General features: G+C 44.0%; 1 long non-coding RNA gene across 1 annotated transcript in view; it reads left to right on the top strand.

Moving 5' to 3' along the window:
• LOC102384050 overlaps positions 1 to 12,031 on the top strand; it is a 45,090-nt gene that overhangs the window by 9,591 nt on the left and 23,468 nt on the right. The window contains exon 2 of the long non-coding RNA XR_324458.3: positions 4,650 to 4,797. This is a non-coding gene — a long non-coding RNA (uncharacterized LOC102384050). The remainder of the gene's footprint in view (positions 1 to 4,649; positions 4,798 to 12,031) is intronic.

Below are 12,031 nucleotides of genomic sequence, written 5' to 3' on the forward strand. Positions count from 1 at the left end.
GTTCTTGCAATGCTCACATTCTAGCTCCAGGAGCTCCTACCTCCCTGGCCGCTGGCAGAGAACTGCCAGCCTGGCCTCAGCCCTGGGCTTTATGAGGGCCAGGCCCTGCCCCCTTCTGGCCAGCTGACTCACATTAGTTGCCCCGGCAACCCGCAGCTGTGCTTGTTATGTTCTGCCAGGGCTCTCTCTCCTGGCAGTTTCCACTCTCTAGGAGCAGAGCACCGAGGTGCCCTGCGACACCAAGGAATGGAACACAAGATTAGAATTCCGCCTGGTGCACTGGTCAGAGAGAGGTGGAGATCCACACCCCAACAGCTGCAAGAAGAAGCACGGCAGGAAATAGATATGATGCAGAGGCAGGGGATCATCCCCCTAGTGCCCGTCTCCAAACCTTGCGGGTCACTTCGTTTGTGTGTGGACTACCAGAAGTTAAATGCGTTAACAACCTTCGATGCTTCCCCTATGCCCCATATTGCTCACCTCCTGGAGAAGATAGGGGAAACAAGGTACATATTCACCATCGCCCTAGCCAGAGGATACTGGCAAATCCTGATGAGACCTTCGGACTGTGCCAAGACGGCCTTCAGAACACCCTGGATCTTATTTGATTTCCTGAGGATGCCTTTTGGGCTCAAGGGGGCCGCAGCCACTTTCCAAAGGCTCACGGACTCCCTGTTGGTCCCAGATGCAGCCTATGCTGACGCCTACATCAAAGACATAGTCATCTTCACCACCAAATGGACACAGCACCTCCATGCCCTGTAGACCATCCTAGGAGAGCTGAAAGTGGCCAGAATGACAGCTAATCCCAAGAAATGAAAACTGGCTGGGCGTGAGACCAAGTACTTGGGATTTACTGTAGGTTGGGGAATGATCAGACCCCTGAAAGACAAGGTTGAGGCGATATGTCGGGCACATCAAGACGGTAGGAAGGATCCCCATGACCCTGCCCCGCAGCAGAGGAGTGAGGACATTAGCTGGCATTCAGCCAGGAATTTGCAAAACCCAGCCCCGGAGCATTAGACGCTCCAAGACAGTGATTCTCCTTAAGAGAATCAACTGACTCCATCAACTCAGACCCTGAAGCCAGCATTCTAGGCCTCAGGGTTGGCGTAGGAATTAGGGTGGTCAGGCTGATTGTCTGAGCGTGTGCCGTACCCACCCGGTCGTGTGCCGTCCCCACCAGTCCGCCTTCCCTACCCCCCATCCACTTGCCAGCCACGTAGGTCTTTGTGTCAACACCCTGACTCAGGGCTATGGCACATGCATTGGCCAAAGGGACATCCACCCTACAACCGTGGGTACGGTGCAGACAATCAGCCTGACCACCCTACATCGACTCTGAGGCCTAGAATGCTTCAGGGTCCAAGTCAATGGAGTCGGTTGATTCTCTTAAGGAGAATCACCATCTTGGAGCCTCTGATGCTCTGGGGCTGGGATTTGCCAGTTTCTGGACAGATGCCAGCCAATGCCCTTGCTCCTCTGCCATGGGAAAAGGTTGTGGAGATCCTTCCTGCCGGCACACCGGGTCTTGATGTACCTGGCATTCTCCCTGCTGGCTTCCTCCCCTGCCTGACTTCTGGTGGGGTTTTTAAATCTCCCACAGTGGCGGCCCCAGCTGACATCATCAGCTAGCTGCCGCCCAGCTTGATTGACAGCCACTTAAAGAGCCAGTGAAACGCTGGCTCGCGCAGCTCCCTCTCTGCTGTGGCCTGCCTGAGAGGTAAGTTCTCTGTGGTGTGGGTGTCCCTGTTCCCTTCTTTGGAAGCATTGGGGTCTGCCCCCGGCGCTTCCAACCCCTGTGGATGTCTTCTGGTGCCACAGCTTTAACCTTCCAGGTTCTTTGGCTATTTTTTGTTGTGTTTTAAGAAGAGTGACAATGACTACTTATTTCACATGAAAAGAAAATGTAGTCTTCTACAGGTTTTAGAATTTGGAACATTTCTGTAATGAAGTATGGTGGTGCTAAGAACATTTTATTGTTTTTCATGCCTATTGTTAATTCCTAGATTTTTAGGTAGAAAAAAGTGTATTTTTTTCTCACATTTAATAAGGGTTTTTCTTTATAAGTGATCTTCATTTTTAAATACCTAAGTGACTTAGTATTCTCAGTGGATACTACTGCTCCTACCAAAGCAAAAATTCCTACTGGTTTCAGTAGGAACCAAAGAAAACTTTGTCAGCCAATGAGCTATCTTTTACTAAGATGCTGGAAATGGGGATTAACTGTTCAGATATTTTAAATAAAATAGTGTAAGTATAAAACATTTTTACTGGGTGTGCTTTTGTAATAGACAATGCAATATAAAAACTAGCTGCTTAATTCTAAAACGATTATTTCTGGTGTCTATATTGAGGAAATGTATGTTATAAGAAATATTATACTGTATACCACCATAACATTTTTCTTTTGCTAGCTGCTATTCAGCTACAAAACATACTAGATTTCTGCCTTGTGTGTTAATGTTCTAGTTGAAGACCAGAATGAGTGTATGTGTAAAAGTACATAAGCTTTAAGTTACTTAATTTAAAAAAGGCACAGGAGCTCTGCATTCTTACTCTTAAGGCTAGGGACAGACATTACACACAAACTGGTTTACGGGATCAGAAACTGGTTTAAACCTGTAACAGAACAGACCTTCAGTGTGCATCAACCAGTTTGATAATGGCTGAAACCAGTTTGAGATAAACCTGGTTGAACGTAGTATCAGACTTAACTGATTTAGCTCCAACCAGTTTATGCAACATCTGTCCCAGAACCCTTGCTAGTTTAAGCTAAACCAGACTCCCCCAGCATCCTGGCATGCTCTCTGGGCTGGGCTGGGCTGGGCTGGGCAGGGCAGGGCTCACAGCAGGGCTGGCCCCTCACCTATGCTCTCTAGCTGAGACACTGGTGGCATGACCCTGTTAAGGCAAAATGAACAGGGAGGGGGTTAATTCTTCCCTCCTTCCCCCACTGCAGCCAGGGTCAGCCTGTCTGCCAGGGAGCAGAGGTGAGGGGGCTGCAATGGGGGCCCCTGGAGCTGGCAGACCCCAGCTGCAGGGGAGAGAAGGAAGGAGGAATTAAGCCTTCTCTCTGCCCCCTTCACTTTAACAGGGCCATGATGGGTAGGTTGTCCCACAGGGTTGGAACCGTGGGGATAGAAGCAGCTGGGCTGCACAGAGCTGCGCTTCTCACCCCCAGCGCAGCGCTGGCTACCTCTGTTGTGGCTCTGTGCTGCACCTGTAGCCCCGTACTCACACGGGGAAGCCCCATGCTGGACTCTGTGCGGGGTCCTGCACAGTGGGGACTGGGGGAAGCAGCTGACCCCAGCTCGGAGCTTCCCCCTCTACAAGGTCTGGAGCTGCAGGCTCAGGCTTGGGGAGCAGAGCCACGGGGATAAGATGGGCTCCACTCCCTCTCCCCACGCAGTGCTGGCCAGAGCCGTGCCTGCGCCAGGCACGAGTACCCTGACCTCCGTGCCTGCTGCTGCTGCCAGACAGCAGGGGCTGCACACCATGGGCGGGGGGGGCACACTCATCCTCATTGAAACAATAGTCTTTTAGTAGATGACATGAAAGAAGAAGAAACTGAGGCATTGAAAACACTTATTGAATGCTTAACTTCCTTTACTTAAGTAGTTCTGTTTTTTTTAATTTCAGTGGGACTAAAGTGTTTTAGCTATTCCACTATGTTGTGTAATCTTTTCCTCTAAATTCTACGGAGCTAAAGAGTGAAATAATGAGCCCTTTAATCTTCCCCCTCTCCTCTGCCCCCCACCTCCAATTTCCAGTGAAGGGTGAGATAATTGTGAGGAAGCAGCTAATATTTTCTCCTATGGTGGGGGAGATTTGCATGTAGATAGTCTCTAGACACAGATCTGGAAGACAGTCCCATTCTCAGAATACATTTGCCATTCCTTCCTAGATTATAATATTTTGCTGGAAGGAGTGTAAGAGGTAGTTATTCAAAACAGATTTTACCATACTTTTTCATTTCCTGTTCCTTGTGGTTGGCCTGACAGCTTCTGCTTTATTATAATGCTCAAGGAGACTTTATACTGTGATATTACAGCTAAGACAGAACCCCACTGGAACAGAAAGCTTGTACACAGGGGACATTAGGTAACTTTTTAAAAAAACTTTAAAGAGTTTTCTAGTAGTCTGAAATTTTAGTTTTGCGCACAGAAATTGCAGTTATATCTAGCTGCAGCAGGAGCAGTGTGGGACTGGGGAGGGAAGGCAAATTTAAGGAGCTACATTCATCAGCTACACCACATTTGGAGATGTGGTGACGGCAGAGTGAAGCTCTCTGCAATATTTTTCTGTATCTCTCAGATCTCTTCCCAAACACGTGTCTCCCAGTTTGGAGAACACTGACACTCTAGAAAAAGCACTAATCTGAGTTCTTGAAGATTGTTAACTTGGGTTTGTAAATGGTGCAGTTGCTTCAAATCTCTGATTTTATATACAAACTGGAATGTAATGGACATATAATTTCCTATTTACACCAGTCATTATAAAGGCAAATTAACTGTAAAAAAATTCTAAAGCTTAAGCATGAAGAAAATATATCTAGGTACAAGAGACTTGTTATTGAGTTCAAAATGTTGTGCTTGTCCGTGATGTGCATTTAGAAAACCTTAAGGTCATTTTTTTTCCATTGACAGTGTGGGATATGCCTAAGTCCTTTGAGAACTGATGTTATGCTTTGGCAAAAAGGTGTTTGAGCAGCCCTAGAGAGGATGTTCCTTCTTTAAAAAGAAAACATTCCATACATACTGTATCTTGCAGCGAGAACAAAATGGCAGTGAGCAGGTAGGTGGAATACCATTTTTTCTCTGTATGACTTCTGTCCTTCAGTTTACCACACTCAGCTGTAAACTAAGGGAACAATCTACATATTCCCTTCCTGGTCTCAACTCAATAAATAACAAAACTTTCATTGGCTTCAATGTGGCAAGACCTGGCACTAATGTCCGCATGGTAATTATGGCCCAAGTTTCAGGATTTTTTTTATAGGAAAGTTTACAAACCCTGATATTAATGCATGTTTTCATGTGTGTGGGTTTTTTATGTATTATTTCAGTGACAACTGCATTTACAAGTGGCTCTGCAATGTTTGGAACACAAATTTTGCAACATGGGGCTAGTGCATGAAAACCAAGCAATATAATTATCTTTCAACACAAATGAATAGGCTTATTTCTGTTGTCTAGCAAAAAAATGTAACAATAAATAAATGTAAACAACAAAACTGTTGGAAAGTAAAATGTGTTTAACACAATTCTTACACTATTAATGATCTAAGACCAAGATTTTCAGGAGTGACAACTAGTTCAAAGGGACTTGATTTTTAGGTGCTTGACTGAAGGCACTTCAAATGAGTGTCATTTTCAGAAAGGAAGGGCAAGCTATCACAAATTAACTTTCATTAACTTTGGGGTGGGGCATGCACATGGGCAGTTACAGTGGAGTAGCTGAGGAATGATAAACTCTGTACCTTGCAGTAACTGTGTCCATGCCTATAGTTTCCACTGAAGTGGCTCTGAGCACCCAGGATGCCTATAGACTTAAAATGAAACCACTCATAATCTAAGTATATATTTAGGATCTTAACTTTTTTTACCCACACTTGCAAATGTTGGTCTGGATTCTGTCTGAGGGGTCTGCTTGATGCACCACATTCCTGATCCAAATTCTTTTGAAGTCCATATGCATTTTTCCAGTTATGATGGATTGAGCCTCCTTTGATAGCAGTTATAAACCTCATGAAGCCTCATTAATATAAGGATTGTTTATATTGAACTATAATTGAATGTATTTATATTTCCCTATAGTTCATAATAAGTACTCAGGCAAGATAATGGAGCATTATTGTTGACTATGACTATCCTCCCTATTACTCAACTTCATGGCAGGACCTCATTTTTATTTTCAGGATGAAACTGCAAATCTTAAACACTGTTACAAAGATGGCACATAAACAAAGAAGTTCTTACAACACAACGTGAATAGTAGCAATAACATTTTCTAAACTTGGAACTTTCCCTAAATCATGCTGACAAATCCATGTGACCTGTGTTACAAGAACTGCTTAAGTCACCATTTCTCTGTTTTTTGAACATGACTCTTAACTTGTAGACAAGGAAAGGTTGCAGCATGATGTAGGTGGAAGAGCACAAAGGACAATGTGTTATGCAGTAAAATGGAGCTATGACTCAGCTTTTATCTGAAAGTAATGCTCAGTTTGTCTACTTCCTCTTGGTTAGCAAGAAGTACCCTAAAGCATTGGAATAATAAGATGTTCTCAACATTTAAATAGGACTCCCTGTTGAAACTTACTAAAATAGCAAAGAAACAAAATACTAGTAATACTGTTATTTAGCTGTAAAATCTGCTGTGGGGTTCATTTGATTTTTGTAGTGATTCTAAATTTAGGGGCAAATTCTGTCTGCTTGCTCCATATACAGAGATGCTTAAAAAAAGTGGGCTCAGGTGGAAGCTTTCTGTCAAGAGCTTATCACCTCCAAACCTGTATACATTCTGTTCTGAAGACCCTTTTTTTATTCATTATAGGAACTATGCAGGGTGTTGGGCTACTTTTATGTTCTCCTTTGAGTACTTACACATCTATTCCACTGTAGGCATGTGCATACTCAATATACTGAGGTTGGAGAGCCGTCTGTGGCAGTACCCTTTAGTATAGTACACATCCCAGTCATCACATCATCTTCCACCTGAGTCACTACAGTCTTGTCTTAATAACTTCTTATCACACAGGGCTGTGAGATGGAACTCCAGTGCACTTTTGCTCACATTTCCTGATGGACATTCTGTAGTATGAACATCTTGGTATAAGTAGAAGTATTTCACTGAAGCAAATTCCTTTAATTTAGTTGTTTTTAATTATATAGGTCATCTGTTCATCCCCACATAATGCAGAAGTTCCAGGACTCCAAATATTGTATTTTTGTTGCAAAGCAGTAGCAACCAGAGACCTCTATTTTGTTGCCTGATGTCTTTGAATGGGGATGGAGTGTTGTAACTGTGATGGCTCAGGACATATGCAAGAAACAAGGGTTTTGGGGTTGATATCATTTATTGGGACCAACTGTGTATTTGGGAGAAATGTGTTAGGCAAGCTTCTGGGCACAAAGTGCTCTCCTCAGGTTTGTGGGGGGGAAAGCAGGTATAACCTAAGCCAAGTAACAGAAAACTTTGCAAGCATCTGGAGCATCAGTGGCTTATGTTGTTAAACATATGCAAATGGAAACAGTCACTGAAAGGAATGGAGAGGGACTATAAACTAGGACCAAAGAGATGATGCCCCATTCAGAGGGGATAAATCGGAGGGAAGTGTCACATTTATATGTCCTTCAGGAAGAGATTTTGAATGTTCCAGTATCATTGTGAGCAATCTCTGTGCCTCTTCTTTGATCCTTGATTTGCCACAGCATCTGCACTCCCTTTTCAAAATCCTTGTCAAAACCCTTGCTGCAGTCTAGATTCACTATATCCACAACATTCTGGTCATCCACCCAAGCAATTACTTAGTCAAAGAATGAGATCAAGTTTGTCTGGCATTTGTTTTTAGTAAATCCTGTGCTAGCTGCTTGTGATGAGGCTTTCCTCCTCCACATGCTTGCAAATGGCCTTCCTTAGGAAATGCTCCAGTAACTTCCCGGGTAGTACTGGGATTAGGGGGGCAGTGCATGCATCTTCAGGAGGCCTCAAATGCCTCTACACTAATGCTTGCAGTATGGGGAACAAGCAGGAGGAACTTGCCTTCCTGCTAGCTAACACCAACCCAGACATAGTGGGGCTCACCAAAACGTGGTGGGACCCAACGCATGACTAGGCGGTGAAAATCGAGGGCTATAGGCTATACAGGAGAGACAGACAGGGAGGAAAGGTGGGAGTGTGGCACTCTATGTTGGGGGCAATACACATCCTCAATGGGTTGCACTGGTTCAGAGGAGGGGCAGACTTAAGTACTCTGGGTTAGCATACAAGGATGTCGGGGAGAAAGGGACTTAACAGTGGGGGTCTACTACAGACCACCCAACCAAGGAGAAGAGCTAGACCAGGAATTCTTAAGTCAGCTCACAGAGGCAGTTAGCTCAAAGGATGTGGTCATCATGGGCGACCTAAACTTTCCAGACATCTGCTGGGAGGAGCAGTCAGCCAGGTCTGACCACTCACATAGGTTCCTAGCTGAGATACAGGACCTTCATCTAACCCAGGAGGTGCACAGCCCCACGAGGGGAGATGCCTTGTTGGATCTGGTCTTGGCCACGGGCGACAACCTGGTGGGGGGACTGCGAGTGCTTGACCACCTGGGCGACAGCGATCATCACCTGCTGGAATTTACCATCTAGCGCAAGGTGGTGAAGGCCTGCAGCAAGGCAGCAGCCCTGAACTTCAGAAGGGCGATTTCAATGAGGTAAGGAGATTAGTGTGGGAGACACTGAGGTCCTGGAGAGGGGGGAGTTGGGTGTCCAAGAAGAGTGGTTGTTCCTTAAGGAGACGATCCTCCAAGCCCAAAGGGAGGTAATCCCTACACAGATCAAAGGGGGCAAGAGGGTGCCAAGGCCCCCATGGCTCACCAAAAGCCTCCGGAAATGTCTCCAAGCTAAAAAGGAGGTGTACACCCATTGGAAGGGAGGGGCCATCACCAGAGAGGACTATACCTCTGTTGCTCAGGACTGTAGGGGGGCGGTCAGGCAGGCCAAGACAGAGATGGAACTGGGACTAGCTACCCGGATTAAGGACAACAAGAAGTCCTTTTTTAAATACATAGGGGGTAAAAAGAAGGTACCGGGTAACGTGGGACCTCTGCAGGACATGCTAGGAAATCTGGTCATTGCACCAGACAGCAAAGCTAACCTATTTAACAGTTTCTTTGCCTCCATTTTTCTGAGTAGGGACCTGGTCATCCCCCCGCCACTGGGACCCCCGTAGGCAGCACACCCAGGCCTAGGGTCAGCGAGGACCTAGTCAGGAAACTTCTGGAGGGACTGGACATATTTAAATCAGCAGGTCCTGACGATCTCCACTCCAGAGTGCTGAGGAAACTAGCAGAGGTTATCACGGGACCTCTGGCACGGCTTTAGAAGCACCCATGGTGCTCTGGCGATGTGCCGGTGGACTGGAAAAGGGCCAATGTGGTTCCCATTTTCAAAAAAAGGAGGAAGGAGGACCCAGGAAAATTAATTTGGTGTCTGGTGGCAGTTTAATTTTTCTGTGAGGACTAAGGCAAAGTAGCTGTTGAGTAGCTTTGCCTTCTTTACAGCTTCTATTAAGAGTTCCCCCTGACTATTTAAGAGTAGACCTACAACTTCCTTGGTCTTTCTTTTCTGTCCAGCATAATTATAGAATCTCTTCTTCTTGTCTTTAATTGGCCTCACCAGGTGCATCTCATTCTTTAACTTTGCCTTCCTGATTTTATCCCTGCAGGTTCTTGCTAATCCCTGATAGGCTTCATTGGTAGCCTGCCCATTTTTCCATTACCTGCATGCTTTCCTTTTGCATTTGAGACTTTCTAGAAGCTCCTTGTGTAGCCACTTTGGTCTCTTGCCATTCTTTTTGTGCTTCCATAGAATTGAAACAGTTTCTTGCTGGGCTTCCAATACTGGGCTTTTTAGAAGCTTTTGGTACTCCGGTACTTTTATTTTCAGTCTCTCTCTCCATGGCACTGTGCCTATTAACTCCTTAAGCTGGTTGAAATCTGCCTTTTTTAAATCTAGCATCCTAGTTCTACTGACCCTATGCTTTCCCTATCTCGGGATCTGGAATTCTATCGTACGTGATCATTTCTTCCCAAGATCCCCATCACTGTCATATCCTCCACCAATTCATCCATACTGATGAGGACAAGATCCAAGCTAGATGATCTTTAGTTGTTGTATTCTCAACTTCCTAGAACAGACAGTTGTCCTCTATGCAAGTTGGGAACTGGCTTTACATTTTATATTTGGCTATATAGTTCTTCCAGTACATGTCCAGAAAACTGAAGTTTCCTATTAGTTTTTGGCTAATTTTGTCACTTGCTTGAAGAGTGCTTTATGCACCAGTGCTTCCTGACCTGGTGGCCTACAATAATTATATTGGTGGGATGTTAAAGAACAACAGTTGGGGGGGAAAGGTAGCTATTTTTTCCCTTTACATGAGTGTGCATCCTTCTGGCCTGACAGTGTCCCAGTACACCCTGTCCCCTTCCTCCCTCCCAGTGCTTAGGAGACATTAGTGTTCCTACCTAAAGGATATATAGATACATAGGAGGGTCTGTGCATGGGGCCATATCTGGATTGAAATAACTCTGCTCTTGTATTATCTATTGGCATTCACTTTTTTGTGGGGGGGAGGGGAAGGGCAGAGAATGAAGTCAGAAAGCGTTACTTCAATAGTAATATTACTGTCTGCTAACAGCAGTTTAATATTGGTGTGATCTGGGGATAGGAGAAAAATCTATCGAAACAGATTAAATAGGGTATTCTCTTTCAGTTTCTGCCTAAGGTTCCATATTGTTTGTTAAGAAGCAGTAAAGCAACACTATGGCTTGGACTATGAATCACTGAAATCTAAACACTCATTGGGCAAATGCTCAAGTTCCAGGAAGGAGATTTATTTGAAGGAGCTTCTCTGAATTTAGTGTTCCTCTGGTAATGCCTCTCATCTCACAAATGAGAACAAAGAAGTCTGTGTTATCCATGATGAAGAAAAATTGCATTTTTACTGTCAGCACATTTCTGTAATATTTCTAAATTTAGCATTACTTTTGTCTGCCTGGTCCTTATATACAGATATCGGACAACCATGGACTGAGTGAGGATGGCATGTAAGACAGGGTCAGAAATTAATGCATCATTTGAAATTAGAAACATCAGTCATGGGGAAAGTTTATGAAAAATGTAATTAGTTAAAGTTAAAAGTTAGCAGCCTTTAAAATTAACTTGAGTTAAGTTAAAAGTTAAATATTTCCACTTTCAACTAGTTAAAAGATAAGTTAAAAAGAGAGTAGCTAGTTAAAGTTAAGTTGATTCATGAGAAATGCGTGAAACACGATGAATTGCCTCTTAGCAGAATTTTTAATTTTCAAATGCAATGAGTGGGTTTCTTTTCCAGAAGCCCACTAATTTACTCGAATTCACCCAGCTTTGCCTGAAAACAGCGTTATACTTGTCATACCGTTTTCAGAATACCAATTTACCAATACCTATGTAATGTTAGATCCTTCTCACCCTTTCTATGTGAAGTACTTTGTAAAAGTTAATGCATCATATAGGTATACCAGAATAACAGAAAAGAGATATTCATAGCCAGGTCACAAATGAAAGCTGTTTCCGCAGAAAACCTCAATTGTTACAGTTTTTATTGCTCAAAAGGTAACAAAAAGCTATGAAATGCATCTGAATTAGAAATAATTAAAGTGTCTGAAAATCAAAATTAGACTGAAATGAGAAAACCAGTTTAAATGAGAAAAAGAATGTTCAGTTGCATAGCAGAAACTGTTTAAACATGCTTATTGAACTTCAGCAAAAGCTGCATTTCAAAATTTACATCCGACAATTTTCCTCTTCTGTCTTGCAAAACTAAGCCCCCACTACTGAACAATCGCTCTACATGGGCAGATGAGGGAATGCTTGTGTCATAACGGATTAATAGTTTTTTCATAGTAGGTGACATCTCGGATAAGTTTCTCACAGATAAGAAGTAATGCTCAACTTCTTGGGCCCTGGGCTGCTGGTTCTGATCTTCATTAAAATTAAAATAGTCATCATCTGCTTTACTCTCACTATTTGCTCCCACTCTTACTGGGATCAATGTCTCTGCTGGTGTGTACTTGTTCCCTCTTCTGCAGCCAACTGGTTGCCCTGTTGACTTCTGCAAATGCACAGAAAATGCCAGCATGAACTAAGGCAGACAAGGTTCCTTGGGTGAATTTGATATCTTTTATTAGACCAACCCAAATGGTTGGAGAATAGTTATTAAGCAAGCTTTCGGGTTCAAAAACCCTTCATCAGGCTAAGGAAGCTTCAGCAGTTGGTGT

This window comes from Alligator sinensis, unplaced genomic scaffold (genome assembly GCF_000455745.1).
Source record: "Alligator sinensis unplaced genomic scaffold, ASM45574v1 scaffold1277_1, whole genome shotgun sequence".
Lineage (NCBI taxonomy): Eukaryota > Metazoa > Chordata > Crocodylia > Alligatoridae > Alligator > Alligator sinensis.